The following is a 13,617-nucleotide window of genomic DNA, read 5'->3' as shown; positions in this document are numbered from 1 at the left end:
CCCCCGCAAGCCCTGCTGTGAGTTGTGAAAATCTGCAAGTAATAGACGCCCAGCTGAAAAGTCTTGTAATTCCATATAGAGGCCACAAAATGGCACAAAAGTACTTTTTTTCTATTAGACAAGGTTATGGCCTGACTAAAACAAGCGCTTCCCCTCAATTCAATATAATAGTAGTTCCTTGGTGCCAAAATGGCAGAAGATGGTACCAGTACTAATTTCTATTAGACATATCTATGGCCGGAGTAAATGAAGCTCCCTCATCATTTCAACATCGTACCTTGGCACCATAGAGACTTTTTGAGTGAAAAATTGTGAAAAGAGTGAATATTTGGAATGAGCTAACCAACACGACATTATTACAAAAACAACAGAGATCATAATTAAACACAACATAAAAGGACTGCCTTGTACAATTCTGTGTAAATAGCAGTTCGTCAAATTCTCTGACTCGTCGCAGACACACCCAAAAAAACACAATGAACAAACAAACAAACAAAACAAAACATTGAGGTAGAAAGAAAGAGAGATAATAAAAGAGTGATCATAACGAAGCAAATAATAACATTAACGTAAGACAGAAAAACAAAACAAAAACACCAGATTCAAACAAGTATGTATATGCAGATAATACATGAAGAAAAAGACAAATAAAAGGATCATACGTTAATAAGCATAAAGAAAATAGCATACTGTAATTAATTTAAAAAAATTAAAATAATGACAAAAAATAATATGATGATAATGGTAGTAAGAGTAACCAACAACACAGTATTATTAATAATTATTATTTTAATAATAGTAGTAATAATAATAAAAACAATAATGAAATCAATAACAATAAACAAAAATAATAAAATGATAAAAGAGAGTTACAAAAACATTTAGAGCACTGAGATAGACACAATTTGGCTGTTTGTCCTCTCATTACACGAGACGGTACGTACTACGTCATTTGTTCCGCATGACGTAGTCGCCCCCGCCACCCACCGGCTCATTCTCGTACACGCCTCCTTAAACGGCTTCTTAGCGAGTTGCTGCTGTCAATCACAGCCAGAACACGCCCAACCCTCTTCCCATTCGCAACCCAACGGTCCTCCAGGCAACGCCCCCTTTGAGTACCGATTTCAAATCTTAGTGAGGGGTGGAGCAAGAATCTGACTACCTGTTAAGTAATCATTTGGGGGGGGGGGGGGGGGGGGGTTGGGGGTCGAGAAAAGATTAAACAAAAATAAATAATTTTCAAAATGTCAACATGTTCCAAATAATAAGGCGTATAGCATGGAAGCATACAATTAGCAGGCCTGCCATCCTCGTTAAGCACTTCCTCGTTGCTAAGACGTTTACAGCGCGGTACAAAAGTACGTTGCACCGTCTCGGCTCATCGTTGTCGCCGAAGCTTGTCGGCGCCCCATGGAGACGTTTGCTAATCACGCCGCGATTCCATCATTATCCCGGCTTTGCTGTCATTTAAATGAAAGCTGTCTGACACAACATGAGTGTCCTAGCTGTCCATTTTCACCCCGTGTATTACACACAAACAGCCCAATTTTCGTTCCCAGCACAAGTCTAGCACAAAGCAGTCTAACTGTGTGCATGGGTGGAGTTGACTTTTTCATTGTAGACTTTGCACAGGTAGATTTGGGCATAATAGGGTGTTGATGTAACGGAGCCTTTTCCTTGCCAATCGCAGCGGCACTTCTCATTTGCATTCAAATTAGGGCAGTTGGAGCAAAATAGACATCAACCATACACATCTGTTTGCCTGCGCAACAATTGAATCCACCAAACGTACGCTACACTGCCTGCGCCACGAGTAGAACAGTTTTTTTGCCAGTCTAAAATCTAGTCTACTTTTTCTCACCAAATTGCGAGATGCCGGAACGCCCAGTGAGGCATAGCACGTCTACAAAATTCACAAACATGCCAGACTAGACTTGCCCCGGCACCAAAGTGAAGTTTTTACACTGAGTGAACGGGTGGCAGTCTTACAAAATTGGTCCAAAATCTGTTTTTAACCTTAAAAAAAAAATAGGTGGTTTACATCACAGCAAGAGCCTCATTCATTTTGTGTGTGCAGTGGAAACCCTACAAACTTGCAATTGGACTAAATAAAAAATGTTCTGTAATAATTTAACCCTATGAAATGAAAGTCATTTGATACGTGCTGTACTTTTCATGCTGTATAAATACTTTGACTTCACACTCTTCATTTTTTATATAATAAAATAATAATAGTGGCAATGTTTAGCATTTCAGTGGTGAGACACCATAGCAGAAAACAATCAAATGTGTGAAATAATGCAGCTTTGAAAGGCGTAGCTTACAGTGGTTTCCAACTGTTGTCACCCTGGGAGCCGCATTTTCATATTGTTGCAAAGTCACCACCCACGTTAGTAATAAGGAACATGTTTTGTTTAAAAATAGCTTCTAAAAACAAATGTATAATATATCAAATGTTCAAACACCGTTTCAAATGAGATTGGCCAGCCAGAGGATGAGCCGCGCTGTATTTGTTTATAGAGTGAAGTACTGACTAAAGCACTTGGCAGCTACACTTCCTGTTGCTTACCTAATATGTTCCATGTGGGAGCTTGGCAAGTCTCTGTACTGTACCAGAATAATCAAAATAAGAATACATTACATTTTTTACTAGCAGTCAGCAGCCCACTTTTTGGTCTTGACGCATTAGTTGAGAATGATTGGCATAGCGCATGTGTTGGACAAATATACACATTGAAAAATGGAAACCTCAAAGTCCAAATTGATAACTTAGCATAAAGGATTGCATGAGTTTAGGTTAGCCACAAGAAAAAGTGTTCATATTTGAGTGGCTTAATTTATTGATTGAATACTGTATTTGCAGTTTGACTGATTTGGCTTGATGACAGCTGGTTTGTGCGTTTTGGTGACAGAGACTCTCCATGCTTCACTTTTACATATGAAATTATAAATCTAGTCAAATATTAATGTAAAACACAATAAGTACAAAAATACACAGGTACATATATACATAAATCAAATGAATTAGGACGAGAGGCTGGGTAAAGCTTGGACTGGTCGCTAGCCACTTGCAGGGCACATACAGTATATATTGAGATAAGCAACTATTATAAAAATAATAATAATTTATTAATATTTATATGCATTCAACACTGGCAAAATAGCTTGAAAATAATAGAAAACAAACTGAATGACATAAATTGCGCCAAGGATGCCTCACCTGAATGTTAAAAAATAAAAGGAATAATTCTTATTATTTATTATTCTCAAAAATACTATTCTTGGATTATAGAGCAACAAAAATCTGAACCTTTGCAAATAGGTTTTTTTAAGATTATTATTATTAGAGCAATTATCCTCAAATGATCTAATAGACAAAACTTGCAGTGACCAATTTAAAGGTCCAGCAAACAGAGGCCAACGTTCTTCTTCGCATTGAGCATAAACATCCAATCGGCTTAACAAGGGGGATTTTCTCCGGGAAAGCGGCGTTAAGACGATGAAAGTGAGTCCGAGGTGGGCTATAAGAGCATCCCTGGAGGCGAACGGTGACCTTGAATAACCTTCTTAAAGTTTCCTCCGAGTTAATGTGGATTAATTCTCTCCTCTCTTGTCAGGACATGCCAATTAAATTAGGCATTAACTTTATTTATTTTCCGTCGGCCAGACTTTATTATCAGCCAGTTCATGATCCTAGGATTGGTTGCATAACAAAAGACAGAAGAAAAAAAAACGATGAGGGAGTATTGTCTAATCTGCAGGCAAATAATTATGGATTAGCCAGCGACTTTGAGCTAATTACGTCTATAGCCACGGAGTCGTGATGCCAGCGGACAATGGAAAATGGCCAGTAGAAATATTTTGCACGGTAGGAGGCATTTTGAAATTAGAACTTTTTTCTCTATTAGAACCAGGACTCCATCCATCCATGCATTTTTCATTTGTCCATTTTCTATAGTGTTCGTCCTGATGAGTGTTGCATTTTGTGCCTCATCAAAACGCATTGAATAGCAAAATTGAGAATTGAGGGTGAGGATGACGACGGTTCACCAGGCTCGTGTCACCTACTGCGGGTAATCGGAGGTTGATGGAATCACGGTGCTACTTACGCCACAACAGCTCGCTAGCAAACGAACTTCGGCTTGCTACCGGTGCGTCTAAACATGTTACAGAGTTGCTCCTAAGTCAGTAATCATCGCCTCCATGGTGGTGAATAAACTAAGATACATTTTTGAAAATTATCATTCTCACGAAGGGATGTTGAAAAAAGACGGAGAAGCCATGCTAATTGCTAAAATAACCTAATATTGACACAACGCCAGAGTCCACTTTTTACAGACATCTGGCTCGAACCGTGTTCAAGCGGAGAACATCCAACTTTAAACAGCAAGATAGCAGGCAGATTTAATAACTGTCTGGTCTCTGGAGAGAAAATCTTCTCGCTAAACAAAACGGAATTGAATTATGGTATGCCGCGCCGTACGTCAGCCAGGAGGAGCGGCCGAGAAGGTTGGAAGTTTAAACTAGTATAAAATATTTGTAATACAATAATGTTTGTTTTCACAAGAGTTTAGATTTTTGTGTTTTCACTAGAGGTTGGCACAATGTTGTCAAAATGACATTAAAGTGTAGATCTTCACTTAAAAAAAGGTTTTCTTCTAGTCAGGAAAATACAGTTTGCTACTATACACAATGTGAAATAAAGACTGTTGAGTCTATTAACTCATTCACTGCCATTGACGGCTATAAATGTCAAAAATTCATTCAAACTATTTCTATTAGTTTCGCATTTCCCCCTCACTTTTGTTAACAAGAGTACGAAAACCTACTAAAAAAATATATTGTACATTTAGAACAGATATACAATTTGTGATTAATTATGAGTTAACTAGTGAAGTCATGTGATTAATTACAATTAAAAAAATTAACCGTCTGACGCCCCTAATTTTTTAATAATATTTTCTTTTCTTTTTAATTAGGGTCATCATGCGATTATTTTTTTTTAATTGTAATTAATCACATGACTTCACTAGTTAACTCAAGATTAATCAGACATTTTATATCTGTTATAAATGTACAATACATTTTCTTCTAGGTTTTCATTCTCTTGTTAACAAAAGTGGAAAAAAATGTGAAACCAATAGAAGTAGTTTGAATGAATTTGTATTCATTTCTATAGCCGTCAATGGCAGTGAATGAGTTAAAAGGAAAACCACTTGTTCATTCGATTTATTGAGACAGTATTTTTGTTGTTTGATTTACAAAAAAAACAAAAACTAAAACTTGCCTTGGGTTTATTTTGAAAATAAAATGCTACACAAAATTAAAAAGTTGCCTGACTATGGACATATTTTCCCTGAAATTCTAGTTTGAGCATATTTTTACTACAATTGCACAGCTGTATGAAGCAATCAGCATGCCCTTTTTTTTGACTTTCCTGTTAACAACCTGCTTGTAGCCGTGTACTCTGCTCAAATCTCATGTCGTTGACTGAACTCTTCTCATATTTCTGAGGAAAAAGAAGCTTTTCTTGCCTTGTAACCTCACAGGCGAAAGAGCGAGAGCGAGAGCGAGAGAGAGAGAGAGAGAGAGAGAGAGAGAGAGAGAGAGAGAGAGAGAGAGAGAGAGAGAGACAAATGAATATTTGATAATGTGAGATGGACAAGTTCTCCTCGGCGGGAAGTCGGCCCAATTTTGTGCTGTATTAGCCGGAATGTGATGTCCTGGGAGCACGAGTGCAAGAAAGTCTTTTATGCTCCCTTTTAATCTATGTCATCTCCACTTTGTTCTAGTAGTATGATTGCGATGCTACATTGGTTTGTACTAAGCACTAAGTAGTGTAGGCTCAGGTACCAAACGGTACTTTAGCTTTCTACAATGTTTGCGAATTAGCCCAAACACCAGTACTGTGTTGCAGTTTTTTTGTTTTGTTTTTACTTTTGTTAGATGAGTTCAAATGTTTACTCTTTTTTTTGCCAATTGAATCATTATGGGACCAGTCCTCCCACCCCAAAATAAAAAATGATACAGTCCCATCATTTTATGTCATTTTCTGTGAACTAGGAAGTAGCCTGTTCGCCAACATACAGTGACAAACACGAATATGCTGCTGAATGAGTTTTTTAAATTTTGTTAGAGGATTTTGTTTACTTCTCTTGTCATTACACAATATCAAGTCGCAATAACAATGTTCCCATAGCCCCAGAATGAAAATGGCACAATCCTGTCACTTTATGTCATTTTCTGTGAATCAGGAAGTAGCTTACTAGCCAACGTTCAGAGACAAACACAAATACACTACCGTTCAAAAGTTTGGGGTCACCAAGAACTGTCCTTATTTGTGAAAGAAAAGCACTGTTTTTCAATGAAGATAACTTTAAAACCCGTGGGCAGTATTTTATTTTGAAATGTCTTGGTCAAAACCATAAAAAAAGCCCAAAACAGGTCACAATAGCGCCTAAGAAATACACTCTATACTGTGGTCAATGACTATTCTAGCTGCCAAAAATTGTACTGCCCTGTCATTTCCTCTGTGAATCATCAAGCACCATGAGTTTTTTTTTTTGTTAGAGAAATGTGTTTAATCTGAAAAAAACAAAAAAACAAAACCAACATGTAGAGAAAGTGTGTTTTACTTGTAGTTATAAGGTAATTTAGCATGTATTTGTTAGCCAGTTCACAAATTTAGCAAAGCAAGAGGAACACATTTTGGTAGCATAAAATCCAGAGTTAATAATTCCGGGAAACTATTTTGGAGCTCAGAGAAGTTTTTATTTGTTGTTGTGCCAAGTGATCAAAACAGCTAATGTGTATTAATGAGTGTAAAACCCCTTTCCTTTTATACTTAAAGACCCTGAATTTTTTTTTGGTGTGCAATAATCTGTACTTCTTAAGTACAGGATGAGAGTGTTTGCCACCAATGTTCATCAGGAATTGGCAGGATGTAGTGGTTTGTTCCATAGCAAAGATCTAGTCTAAGGATGTCTTGACATTGAACGCGGGTGAGAACGCTTAAGTGAAATGCCACATTGCGGCGTGCCTCCAGTTGAGGCCGAGTGATCCTGAAGTCAGGCGGAGGTGACGGAAGAAGCGTGAGAGCGTGAAGGCAAGGTTGGGGAGAATGTTATTGCAAAAGGAGTGGCCATTTTACACTTTTTTTTTTTTTTTTAGCTGGGCGGTGAATAATGTATGAAAAGGCAAAGAAAATGTCCATCGCTCGGCAAGCTTTGGTTCAACGACTGGAGACGAGAGGAGAATAGTTCAAACATTTTTCTTCCGCACAGAGTAAAGCTTTTGGGTCAGCAAAAATACTAATTTCCCATCTTTCTCACTGAACCATGTCAGTTCTCGCTCTTTATTGCAGCGGTCTCGGCTTCTCGCTTCTGTCGCAGAAGTGCTGAAGTCAGTAAACTCGCTTAGATTTGTTTCTTTGGAGTGTAAGCACTAAGCACCTTGTGTGGAATCGTACCATCCTGCTAGATTAACTAGCCAATGACAGAGGTTTTTCACGGCCCCACTTCCATCACCGCCGAGTGATGCGCTCCACCTGGAATTCTTTTATTTCACTGCTGGGAATGATCGGCGTACGAGAGACTGTTGATCATGCGCTCCACAACTTATCCAATCACAAGCAAACCAAGCGAGGATTCCCGCAGAAATTGGAGATAGTTATCAGTCATTTAAACCTGACACGGAGCGATAGTTGCCCATGAGTGGAATGTCAAGGAGGGATTTACAGTACGAGGGCCTGTGAAATAGGTGGCCATTTATGTATTTAGTGGAGCAAGACTGTGATTGCAACCAACAGGTCTGCAGATCCAACCGATTATTCACTGAAAAATGTTAAGAGGCCTGTTTTTTGATAGGACACTTTCATGGCGAAGGATGTTTCCTAACTGGCGATAAAAAGATCCTTGATGTCCCACTCTTTCCATTAAGGCAAATTTTGCTCCAGAGTGTTTCAATAGTCTTGAGATTGTATTGTACATGAATTGTATTGTACACCATATTGTACATTGTCGCAAAGCAGCCCCAGAAAGTAGTGTTCTTTTCCTTGTATGCTTCATGTTTTTGCATCTGTAAACATAGAGATGATGAGTGACTGTAGGAGGTCTCCATATTTATCGTATAAGTTTATATATATATCGGTATATTTATAAAAAGATTACATTAGAGATGACAATAACATAGTTAAATGTCAAGTTAAAAACAAGACTTCCTCTATTTGAGAAATTATGTATTTAAAAATCTAGTAGAATTTTTTTTTTAAAACAATATTCTTAAGTGAAGTCTTGAAAGACAAAAAGCAAGTAACAAATTTGTTAATTAAAATAAAAATTCATCAATAAAAAATAAGTGAAATCTTGAAATGACTTGAAATAATTAAATCAAAAAGGTTGTCTCCTTAAAAAAAATAAAAAAAATAAACATTTTTTACAAAAACAAACCTTGTTCTTAAAGTTGCTAAATGCAGGAAATTAAATAGAATTTCAAATTGCTACTGCCACGTGTGGCTAAAAAATGAAACTGCACACTTCTGTCTTCACTGCTCGTACAAGCACAACTTTATTACTGAAGCCAATTAGCTATGTTAGGTAAGAAAAGTTGTATACATGTATTGTTTGAGAAACTGCGTAGGTTTTAAATATATTTAACATGAGAAAATTAATTGTCGTGGCTTGCTGTTGCTACAACCAAGGAAAATTAGCCGGCATTTAGCCTGAGTGAAACATCTTTTCTTCAGCATACTTACATATACAGCATACATTTCAATTTCGTCCATACTTGCCGTTCCTTTTAATGCTAAATGGTGCCGTCCACTTCAATTTTCACCCTTAGTTAGAATCCAAAAGTGGGCGAGCTTGAGGTAACTGTTAATTGAAAACAACACAGCACATTTCTTTCTAAATGCCAATATCATCACTTCGTACCTTTGGAGTATAACTTAACTTAAATTTGTGCGAGTTAGATCTCATCTCTTTCCACCGCTCAAATGCGAAACCAAACTCTAGTTCTTGCTGGCGTCAGTCACTATCAAGTTTCAAGATCTTTTTGTGGCACTTGTCATGGTTCTTCTTACACGAGAATGTGCATGATGTCACATCTACAGACAGAGGGTGGGAAATTGGAACTGGAATCCAGTCTGAAAACTACGCTATATTGGCCAGACGCTTGCAGGAGTACCTCTTGTGAACAGCTAAGGTGTTAATCTGCTAATTAGAAGATATTTGAGTCATAAATGGTCAAATAAAAAGGCTATTGTAGATACTTTTGGGAAAAATCCTACATAGAGTCACTGTTAGAAACTTCCAATTAACTCTTTGACTGCCAGACGTTTTCAGAAAAGGGATGCTGTCAGTGCCAGCCGATTTAAGCATTTTGACTGATCTTTCAAGGTCCACAGAAAATGTTCTGTTTGGACTATCATCTTTCATCAGAAAAAAAAAGTTTGTTTCTACCTTATTCCGTTCTTTAGTAATCAACAATAGAAAATTGTTAGTTTCATCCGAATGCGCTCGTTTTGGACCAAAATACGGAGAAATCAAGCTTTTAGTGAAACGATATTATTTCATGCACTCTAGTGAATTTTACACTTCTTTTTGTCCATGAATGATGCCACAAACACCTAAATAGTGCTTTACTTCTATAAAACACTACCACCAAGAATGAAAAAGTGTTTTTTGATAGCAAAATACGTTTATTTACATTCAACAGTGTAACAATTTGACAACAATTTGGCAAACTATTTACAAATGTGTGCAACTGTGGTGCTATTTACAAATATGTGGATGTTTCAACGACAGTTTTTCTTTTTGTGAAACACTCCCCTGCGTGCAAGGAGACGCAATATGATTTGCACAACAGATTAGTTTCACTGCTATTGCCTCTTCGCGTGCAGAAGCTACACTTTCTTGCAGGCCGTTTTTTCCGGGGAATAGCAAGTATATACTGCAGTGTGTGTTGCCATCAAGTCTAATATCAGGATCATGCTACGGTTACGTTACGGTGGTGTTACGTCTGGCTTCCTCATGTCCTTCAGTTGCTATACCGGGTGGTAAGAGATGTTCTGATCCATCTTATCCACTCCATTCATGGTGGCATCGTAGTCCAGAAACAGTGTCTTCTCCGTGATCAGACTGTACCCGCTCCTCCGATGAATATGCATTGGACTCGGGGTACTCTTCATTGTCCGATCGAATGTCCGCTTGTGCAGCTCCGGCGTTAGCAGCGCTAGCCGGTGAGGCTTTATGACGTTATAAAGGCCGCGTCCAACTGTGGCGTCAACCTCGGGATTCACCATCATCATCATCATCATCAATGTGCATTGGTCGATGCTTTTCGACAACTCTCCTTCGCCCGATCGAATCTCCGCTTGTGCCCGGTCGATTGTGCTGCGCGTTTTCCGGCGTTAGCAGCGCTAGCCGCGGAGGCTTACTACGTGATCATAACGGTCGCGTCAAGGCTTCCAACTTTGGCGTCAAGCTCGGAGTCATCATCATCGTCGACATCAATGCGCTTTTTAGTATTGATCGATGCTTTCCGTCTTTGAAAAAAATGCTCAAGCGTGAGCTGCTTGCAGCCGGTTGTTTCATCAGCCATTGTTGCATCATCAGACATTGTCTCCTCAACACTCTAGCTCCGCCTCACGTCTTTTACTGACGCCCACGGTGGGCGGCCCACTCAACCTTGTGCAAAGAGAGTCATCGCTGCCATCTAGGGGCCAAAACGAGTCATTAAACTAACTAGATCTGCTTGATACTTGATACACAGCTGCCCAAGGCTTTCCTCCACCCGTTTCCAAAAAAAAAACATAGTGAACGTCTTTTAACGTCCTTGGCGCCCCTCCGTAGGTGTTTATTAAACGTTTTTTAACGTTTATGGCGGTCAAAGAGTTAAGTGGCAAAACCAGGTATCATTTTAATGGTATTAAGCAGGGTTGTAGGTATTTCCTGAACGTAAATATTTAAGTAACTTAGTTACTTTTGAAAACAAGTAATGAATAAAATAACAGTTACTTTTAAAGAAAGTAATCAGTAAAGTAACTACATTACTTTTTAAAGCAAGTAATCAATGACGTAACTAAGCTACTTTTTCAAAGTAACACTGTATAAGTCAGCAATTTTTCTTGTATAGTAAGAAAATAACACTTGACTTACTATTCAACAGTCCTGGTCTTGTTCTGCGGCTGCCACGACAGAGCCTTCTGACACTGGGAAGAACATTTCACTTCAGAATGCCTTCGTACTCTCAAGATTTCATTGTACTCTGCATAGATTCAAGACACACTGTGTCGGATGTGGCAAAGCAGCCACTGAACACAACCGGGTCAGCTCCATATTTTGAGCTTGCAAACACTGAGCAGGACATTTTGTTCCACAATGCCTTGATAGTCTTGAGATGTCATTGCATTCTACACCTTTTGAGACACTCGGCTTCCTTCATGTTTACAGGACAGTAGTTACCAACATATGTCACGTTTGCGCTCCCTTTTGCAAAAACTTTGAAACAACTGCTTACAAAGTTGTGAAATTTGTAACAATGACTTTTAAATATGTAGATGATGATTATTTAGTTTGAGACATTTTTTAAGACCTATGACCGGCAGATTTGCAATTGAAGTTGTATTTTAAGGATACCTAAGGCCTTCATGGATAATAAATTAAATTTAAGACTTAAGGTTCTGTAGACAGTCTACATTAATTATTTTGGCTGAACTAACCCTGCTGTGGTTTTCCTTCAGGAGACAAGAGCACCCGAGGATCCACCTGACTGTGAGGTAAGCCTTTTGTCTTATCTGCACCAAAAACAGCCGTGGCACAATTGCTATCACATTTAGATAATGGGACAGAGGTTGTGTTTGGCGGTGGGGTGGTGGCTGGTGGGGTCTTCCCACTGCCCCCCCACAAGCCACTGGCAATTTTTTTCACAATTGGCAGGCTGGGGATGGGAAACAGGATGTGACCTTACTGGAACAAAATTGGAAAGTTAGTGTGCAAGGGAAACGTCTTTAATTGCAAAGCCGAAAGCAGTAAAAGGCATCATCAGCACAAAAAAAGGAGTAGGCAGAAAAATCCATCAAACAGTCCAAGTCTATTTGCTACCTAAACTATAACAGATCAAATTTGGTGTATCAGGTATCAGGAACCATATTTATTAAGATAAAGGTGCATTGCAGAGTTTAAAATGTTCATGTTAAAAGGTCTTTCTACATCATATATGCTCCACTAATTTACAGATGAGTAAAAAGAGCCCTAACTTTTTAACTGTGATTGTGCCAATCAGCTTGTAGGGTATCTTTCCTTGAGTTTCTTGGGGGTGGGGAGGGGTCGAATGATGGAGGGTGATGTCATGCTCGTCCCTGCGGACGTGTAGTGTTACTTAGCCTGCGACACTATTGAGCGGGAAACCGGAAAAGAAAAACAAGAGGCTGGCTTCGAGCACAGCCAAACTCCAGCTCAGACTCCAAGAAAACTGAAAAAACAACAACAAAGAGTTAATTTGAGCACCATGTAACGAGCTTGACACAGAGGCTGCAGTTACACTTTAGGCCAGAGGTGGCAGTCACGAGTAAACAAAGTGTGAAACTCCACATAGCACCTTTAAGTATAGGAGAGAAACTCTTTTTGGGACCATTTTTGGTACCTTTATTGTGAGCGACACAATTTTGTACATTTTGAATCAGGAACCATATTTGGTACCTCAAGTAACCTAGAGCAAACCCAATTGTTAACGGAACAAAACAGGGATCTTTTTTTTGGGGGGGGGGGGGGGGGGTATTTGAGTCTGTTTGAGTATTTAAAAAAAAAAGCGTGCCTCAGATATTTTAAGAAGAAGGAGAGTTGCCCCATTGGTTACTTTGAGTATCAGGATCTATTTTGATTACTTAATGTCTGTAAATTACCAGTATTTTGTACCTCAAGTAACAAAAATAAATTATACTTATGTTGCCTTTGGGATCAGAAGAGGAACCATATTTTGTACCTGTAGAATCAGTGACCAATTATGGTACTTAAGTACCACGAAAGGAACCACATTTGGTACGTCTATAGCATTAGAGAAAGCCCAAATGTTAATTGATGTGTAAGGGACTGTTTTTTTGGTGGTGTCAGTAAAGAAATCAAAATTGATGCCTTAGATATCAAGAACCAAATTGGGTAACTTAATTAATAGCAGCCCCAATGTCTGGAAAATACCAATATTTGGTACCTCAAAAAAGAAACTCATATGCTGCCTTTGGGATCAGGAGAGGAACCATATTTTGTACCTCAAGTAACAACAAATGAACCATATTTGGTGCCTAGGGATCAGGAGAGGGCAAATATTTTATATCTCAAGTATTAGGAACCATCTTTTGTACCTTAAGTCTTGGTCCTGAATTATCAAGAGAGAAACCATAATTTGTGCCTGTAGTGTCGGATAAGGCCTATTTGCTTATTTTTCCTGTGCATGCAGCTATTTGGGGGGTGGGTGAAGCAAAGTGTTGGTGTTGTGTAGTCAGATTTAATCTAATAAAGTCTGATTGCCTTGAGTCGTGACACGCAATGATACATTTAACATTCATACTTGCAGTGTAAAAACAGCCAAACTGCAGGGCAACAAATCACATAATGCGTCATG

General features: G+C 38.6%; 2 long non-coding RNA genes across 3 annotated transcripts in view; one reads left to right on the top strand and one right to left on the bottom strand.

Moving 5' to 3' along the window:
- The window catches only part of LOC147180942 (uncharacterized), a 70,650-nt gene extending 58,715 nt beyond the window's left edge, over positions 1 to 11,935 (top strand). Inside the window, exon 5 of the long non-coding RNA XR_015095885.1 lies at positions 11,741 to 11,935. This is a non-coding gene — a long non-coding RNA (uncharacterized LOC147180942). The remainder of the gene's footprint in view (positions 1 to 11,740) is intronic.
- A 98-nt stretch (positions 11,936 to 12,033) lies between these two features.
- LOC147180941 (uncharacterized) overlaps positions 12,034 to 13,617 on the bottom strand; it is a 45,196-nt gene continuing 43,612 nt past the window's right edge. For both annotated transcript variants that reach the window (XR_015095884.1, XR_015095883.1), the window contains exon 4: positions 12,034 to 12,471. This is a non-coding gene — a long non-coding RNA (uncharacterized LOC147180941). The remainder of the gene's footprint in view (positions 12,472 to 13,617) is intronic.

Source organism: Leptonotus elevatus, chromosome 1 (assembly GCF_054856555.1).
Source record: "Leptonotus elevatus isolate MCC_2025b chromosome 1, RoL_Lele_1.0, whole genome shotgun sequence".
Lineage (NCBI taxonomy): Eukaryota > Metazoa > Chordata > Actinopteri > Syngnathiformes > Syngnathidae > Leptonotus > Leptonotus elevatus.
Note: the sequence above shows the minus strand (reverse complement) of the source record. Positions and strands in the feature narration are given on the sequence as shown.